We start from the raw sequence: 7,315 nt of genomic DNA, 5'->3' as shown, positions 1-7,315 counted from the left end.
CAGCCATTGGGTCCGGAACTGCCCCAGCTTGTCCTTCTGGGGTTAGCGGCATGTGAAATAGGTTTTCTTCCAGGGTATGGGTTTTATCTTCTACCACTATCTCTAGTTTTACTGTTTCGTTTAACACCATTATCCTTTGATTAACCATCCTACTAATTGCAGGAGTTTCCTGATTCCCATCCATTATCAATTGATTTCTGGATATCTTTGTGAGGTTCTTTAGGCGATAGAAACAATCAACACCCCCTCCTTCTAGCGCCAAATTGTTTCGGTTAAGATCTGATAACCCAAAAGCCAGAGTCCAAGATCCATGAAGCTCTTGTCGTCCAGATGAAAACCTACACAGAGAGCAGAGATTAGCTTACCCCGGGGTGATCCGGGAAAACCACTCTGATGATAAAGTTAGAATGTGTTTAAGAAAGAGATAAGAAGATATGTAGAGAGAGAAAGTAGAGAGAGAGTAATAAATGCTACCTTGATTATGGAATTAATCTTGACTATTTATAATTTTTCCAAATGACAGGTGGCTGCATGGTATGCAAACTGCCTTGTGCCATGTGTCAAAGAGTTGTTGCCACGTGTCGATCACTGATAAGCCCACATATCTGCCTTATGTATGAATGTTGATATGTTCCATAGGTGTTGTGGATCCGTACCCATTTAAGATATCGGCCCTTTATGCGCTGTCGGCCCATTTTCCATATTTCCCCATACAAAAAGGTTGGATGATGTTGTCAAAGATCATCAGCTTGCTGGTGGTTTTAGACACTCGGTTGTTCTCGAGGAAAAGCGAGTAAGAAATAACCCGAGGTAAACTCACTCCTATGTGAATATGGATAATGATGTGATTATTGGGAGGGATGATGATAAGAGGAATTTGATTAATATGTTTCTAGACACTACTGTTGAGGAGAATGTTTCTATTGTCACCATTGTTGGGATCGGAGGGTTAGGGAAAACAACTCTTGTGCAACTTGTCTATAATGATGAAAGGATTCGAGAAGAGTTTCCTTTGAATATGTGGGTTTGTGTATCTGATGATTTCAATGTCAAATTGCTTGCCGCTCAAATTCTTGCAGTTGCAACCAACCAGGCTGGTCCAACTGATGGCCTAACAATGGACCAACTTCAGAAAAAGCTTCGACAAGTACTTGAAAGGAATAAGTTTCTACTTGTTCTGGATGGTGTTTAGAATGAGAATTATGAAGAATGGCATAACATAAAAACTTTTTTGGCTGGAGGTGGAATAGGTAGCAGAGTTTTAGTGACTTCGCAATCTAAAAAGGTTACTGATGTTGTGGGAAGTTGTAAGATGCAGGAATTGAAGGGTCTCTCAGATGATGAATCTTTGGCTTTATTTCAGAAAAAGGCACTTAAACCAGAGGATTATCCCATGAAGCCGCAATTAGCTATTATGGGAAAAGAGACTGTTCGAAAGTGTGCAAATGTTCCACTTGCCATTAGGGTGGTTTGAAGCCTTCTTCGAGGTCAAGGTGAAAGTAAGTGGGAGAATTTAAAAGATACTGACTTGGCAAACATAATACAAGATGAGGCCAATGGCATAGTACCTGTGTTGAAGATCATTTACAATTATCTTCCATTCCATTTGAAGCAATGTTTGAGTTACTGTGATGTATTCCCCAAGGATTACAAGATTGTCAAAATGGATTTGATCCGTCTTTGGATGGCTCAAGGATTCATTATGCCGTCAAATGGAGAGAGTTTTGAAGACGTTGGTGAGGATTATTTCAAGCAGTTGCTGCAAAGGTGCTCCTTTCAAGATGTAGACTTAGCTGAAGGTACTCTTGATGAAGCTATATCATGCAAAATGCATGATCTGGTTCATGATCTTGCTAAAGATGTAGCAGGAACAGAAATATTGTCGTGCGACTATAGGAGACAAAATAATGCCGAAAAAACTCGCCATGTATTTCTTGATAGAAGTACTTCAAAAGGTCTCTTTTCTGATAATTTAACCGAGATGAAAAGAACACGTACATTTCTAATTGATGAGGGTTATTTACCATGTACATTATTTGTGCTTGATGTGGTGGATCTTTTCGAGAAGATATCAAAAATGAAATGTTTAAGGGCATTAAGCTACAACGCGAATTATCTTGTCACCAGAACATTGCTAAGTGCAATAGGTAAATTATTGCATCTTAGATATCTAGACCTTTCACATAATCAATATCTCCTTGTGTTGCCCTCATCCATCACTAATATTTATAACTTGCAAACATTGAAGTTGTGTTGGTGTCAGAAACTAGAAAGGTTACCAATGAAATTAGGGAAATTAGTTAATCTTAGGCACTTAGATATATATGGTTGCTCGAGTTTGATTTGTGTGGCTCCAGATATGAATAGAATGACATATCTACATAATTTGACAGGGTTTGTAGTTGGTGGAACAAGTAATGTTTGGTGTAGTGGGTCAGCTGGTGAGCTTGTAAATCTGGAAATTTTTACTAGGCATAGTGAAATTCTGGAAATATCAGTTTAAGAAGGTGTGAGATACAATGCTGTAGAAGCAAGGGAACAGGGATTTCTATCTAAAAGTCAGAGATTAAGAGAAATCAAGTATTATTGGCGGGATGATAATGGAAGTGATGAAAGTGATAATGCTGAAGCATTGATGCAAAGCCTACAGCCCAACTCGTATCTTAGAAGGTTAGAGTTGTGGAATTATCCGGGAGTGAGGCTCCTAATCTGGATGATGAATCTCAAAAGTTGTCTCCCAAATCTTGTTGTAATTCAGATTCGTGGCTGTAGAAGGTTGGAGCATCTTCCATGGATGAGTCAACTGCATCATTTGAAAATACTTATATTAAATGATTTGCATGGAGTGGAGTATAAGGAGGGTAATATTATTAGTGGAGATGAAGATGAAGAGTTGGTGTTCTTTCCATCCCTTGAAAATCTAAAGCTTTGGCATGTGCCAAATTTGAAGGGATGGTGGAAGCCGGAATCAGGGAAGGGTGAGACATCACGAGTTGAAATGCTTTCTTACCTTAGAATACAAGATTGTCTGAATTTGACAGCTTTTCCATTCTGTCCGAATCTAGAAAAATTGGTGCTGATCAATTTTAATGAAGCTGTAGGTCCAATTATGAGGGAGCCGGAGACTACTCAGCAAAAGGAGGAAGGACGACAGGGAAGATTGAGGAGTGTGATGATAGATAACTTGGGATATCTAAATTCTCTGCCTATTCAATCTTTCCACCATCTTTCTCACCTTAGGATTGCCAACAACCATAAAATGGAGAGATTGAGAATAGGAGAGGTGGGGAAGGTGTTCGTAAGTGGACGCCTGTCCTCTCTTCGCTCCCTTGTAATTTATAAATGCAATAAGTTGAAGAGTATATCAGGACGAGGAGTGTAGGAGCATTCGCCTGTCCTGGAGAGTCTAACATTGGAAGACCTTCCTGAGTTGGAATTGGAGGATGAAGATGATGTCAGCAGCATTACTAACAAAAGCACAGCAGAAGGATTCATTAATAATGAAGGAAGTGACACAAAGATGCCATGGAGATTCCTTCCTCCCAATCTTCGTTCATTGGAATTAATTGGACTTCCAAAGGCGGTGAAGTTGCCAAAGGGGATAGATTGCTTATCATCTCTCCAATCCCTAAGCATTAGGGGTTGTGGTAATTAGGGATTGTGGTAATTTGGAAAGCCTAATACCATCAATTGATAGCTTATCATCTCTCCAATCCCTGATTATTGATCATTGTCCAAAATTGAAAACAATGCCAAAAGAGATGAGCCACCTAACTTCCTTAGCTCAACTTCATGTAAGAGGATGTAACCCGGAATTGAAGAAAAGATGCAAGAGCCATACTGGCATTGACTGGCCCCATATCCAACACATCCCTCGCATAAATGTTGAATCCTTTCCTGGTATGAAAAAAAGAATAGGGATTATTATTTCCTATTTACTTATATGTTGCAACAAAATTTGAAGCATGAAATTCACTATAGGAAGAAATAGAATCAAACATACATCTATTACATTCTGATTTTTAATTTGCTTCAGATTCAAATCACTGCTGGGGCTCTGGTCAATGATCAATGCACAACTTAAGGAGTCAGGTAATGTCCAAACTCTTTCCAAATTTCAACTCAAAACTTGAGCTTAATCATAGCAAATAAGCCAATGATGCATATTATTTCGGTTATGAATTTTAGTATTTGGTCATTCATACATCAAAACCTTCATTCTTTGCCTATTCATTATTACCTTTTTTTTTCTTTTTCTTTTTCTTTTTTTTTTTTGGAATGGACTATTCATTATTAGTTTATTACTATGTGTTTGTTATTCAAGCTGAACATTTATAATGAGTTCAACCAATTGAAATGTTATTAAGCTATGCCTGTACTTTAAATTTTTAATACGAAGTAGATGCTTACGTTTTCCCTATTGTTTAAACATTATACAGCTGTGAGCAGCTGCTCTGACATCAATTTTGAGGATTGATCATTGATGTCTAAGGGAAAAAATCCAACACATCCCTCGCATTGATGTCTAAGGAACAAAAAAAAAGGTAATGATCATTTTTCATAGGTGAACATAGGATGATAGGAATCTGCAGCAATTGAGATGATAAATTCTTCACTAAGCAGACTTAGACATTATCAAGTAGATGTGAGTGTCAAATCACCAAAAATGATAAAGGATAGCACACTTGATATATAGCATATTAGCATGACTCCCACATGAATATATTTTTACTGTATTGTTCTGTGTAAGTAAGAAATTTTGTGTAGAACTACCCTAAAGATAGGGTCATTTGTGAACAACTACCCATTTTTTTTTTTTTGAACTACCGCAAGTTTGGAAAAGTTTAGGTAATACTACCCACTAACGTTTTTCGTTTAATTAAAACGTTATTTTGGGCCAATTTTTCACTTTTTTCAATTACAATGGTCAATTAATGTTAAAATAATCAAAAACCCCAATTCAATTTTACCCCCAAACCTTAGAAATTAAAATCTCCAAATAATATTACACTCATGAACCCTAAAATGAATTATGATTAAAACCCTAATTAGGTTAATTAAAGTAGATTAAAACCTTTATACAAATTGGAAGAGTTAATTGTGTGGCAAAAGTGAAAAAAAATGAGCTCCGATAACGTCTTAATTGGACGGAAAATGTTAATGGATGATACCCAAATGTTTTCAAACTTATGGGTAGTTCTAAACATATAAAAAAAAAAATGGGTAGTTGTTCACAAATGACCCTTATATTTAGGGTAGTTCTACACAAAATTCCCGTGTAAGTATGTCAGCTTACAAATACAAACTCCTATGACTACGATTGAGGCAACTATAAACTAATGAAGCAGTATTTCAAAAAAAAAAAAATTAAATAAACTATAAAAAGTAGCAGTATCTTATGGATTTTGATATAGTGAAGCTTATGCTGGTTGGTTACCAGAATATGGGTTATATTAAATGTGTGGGTTTTGGTTGTCTAGTTTAGGTGTTTGTGTCTATACATTATTTCATATTTTGTGCAAACAGAACATTAATTCATGCTTGTTAATATTGGCATTATCCATTGATACTATTCTTGACAACACACAACCCTTAATATTAAATCTAATGGAAAGTAGAAGTTAGCTAATTGCTGCTGTAAGATACTCTGATTACCTCGTAAGTAGAAATAACATATTATTGCTATTTAATCTACACATTTGGCAAACTGGCATGTATTGTTTTTAATGATGGTCAATCCTTTTTTTTTTCATGAGATGAGCACATATCCCTTTATAATTCGACAAGGTTGATAACTAATAATGTATATCACTACTGATTTTTCTAGATGATGTGTACTACTGATATCTACCATTACTTCTAGTTTAATTTAGTTCATTAGTGTGCGTTCAAATAAAAATCCTGGTCCGGTCCTATGGCTCAACCTGTGGAACTTGAATACATTGTTATTTGTTCAACATCAAAAGTAGGTCCTGATGGTGCTTGCTTCATATTTCTTATTGTCATGATATATCTACCTGACAGGACATGGTATTCATATAGAAAGAAGACAGCACTGCAAGGAGTTTTGCCTAATTTTCTATTAAACCAGTAAACCAGGATTGTTGCTTAAGTTGCAATCAAAGAGTAGCTTATAAATGAGATGAGAGCATAACAAGGGAAGGGTGATTCTTGGATTCCAGTCACTGGGATCTCAAGTTTGTGAGATTCGGTGTTGCTAGATTTAGCACTGCAGCTCTATATGATTGTGAATTTATATCTAGCTAGTAAAATTTTTGTTACTCAGCGGTAAAACTTCAAAGGTTTCCAGAATTGTTCTTCCATCAAAGTGCTGCATAAAATATTATAGCCTTGTCACTTTGACTTCACTATGAATGTCATTCTTGTATAGCCCATCTATTGATTTAGCACTGCAGTTCTATATGATTGTGAATTTATATCTGGCTAGTAAAATTCTTGTTACTCAACAGTCAAAGAGTAGCTTAAATGAGGGTGATTCTTGGATTCTAGTCACTGGGATCTCGAGTTTGTGAGATTCAGTGTTGCTAGATTTAGCACTGCAGTTCTATATGATTGTGAATTTATATCTGGCTAGTAAAATTCTTGTTACTCGGCTGTAAAACTTCAAAAGGTTTCCAGAATTGTTCTTCCATCAAAGTGCTGCGTAAAATATTATAGCCTTGTCACTTTGACTTCACTATGAATGTCATTCTTGTATAGCCCATCAATTGAAGTCTCGGGAAGACAAATTAGTCAATATGTGAATGTCCACACCTTAGTTTTCTTCATTGTAATTAATATTTGCCACCTTTCTTGACACCCCCTAAGTTTTAATAGTCCACAATGTAATAGTAAACTAGTTTTTGAGTTCGGGCAATGCCCAAGATTATAATTTGGAACTAATTATTAATATTCATTGTAATTTATGATTCAATTTTCTTGTAATTAAATTTGTTATTCGTATTGTCATTTGCTACTATTAATATTTTGTATTCAAAAGATTGCATAAAAATTCACATACCTTGTTGGTGAGACACTTGGTTCTAGAATTAGTGGTTGTGTGTTCAAAACTTGTGGAAGAGTTGAGAGGGTGACATGGCATAGTGATGGGCGGTTTAAGTGATACGAGGACGTTCTCATGAATGTCTTTTAATTAATTAGTATAGATTACCTTTACATAAATAGTCATACAATTCACTTGTATAATCGTTAAAATAGTGTGTTAACAAGCATGATAACTAGATAAGAGAATAGTATCAAATCTGTCAACTAAATAAAAGTGGAGGTAGTATTAGTCTTACCCTCTTCTCTCAAT

At 35.9% G+C, this 7,315-nt stretch overlaps 1 pseudogene; it reads left to right on the top strand.

The window, feature by feature from the left end:
- The first annotated feature begins 820 nt into the window (after window positions 1–820).
- LOC145636940 (disease resistance protein RGA2-like) lies at window positions 821–4,475 on the top strand (annotated as a pseudogene).
- The last annotated feature ends 2,840 nt before the right edge of the window (window positions 4,476–7,315 follow it).

This window comes from Chenopodium album, chromosome 6 (assembly GCF_948465745.1).
Source record: "Chenopodium album chromosome 6, dcCheAlbu1.1, whole genome shotgun sequence".
NCBI lineage: Eukaryota > Viridiplantae > Streptophyta > Magnoliopsida > Caryophyllales > Amaranthaceae > Chenopodium > Chenopodium album.
Note: the sequence above shows the minus strand (reverse complement) of the source record. Positions and strands in the feature narration are given on the sequence as shown.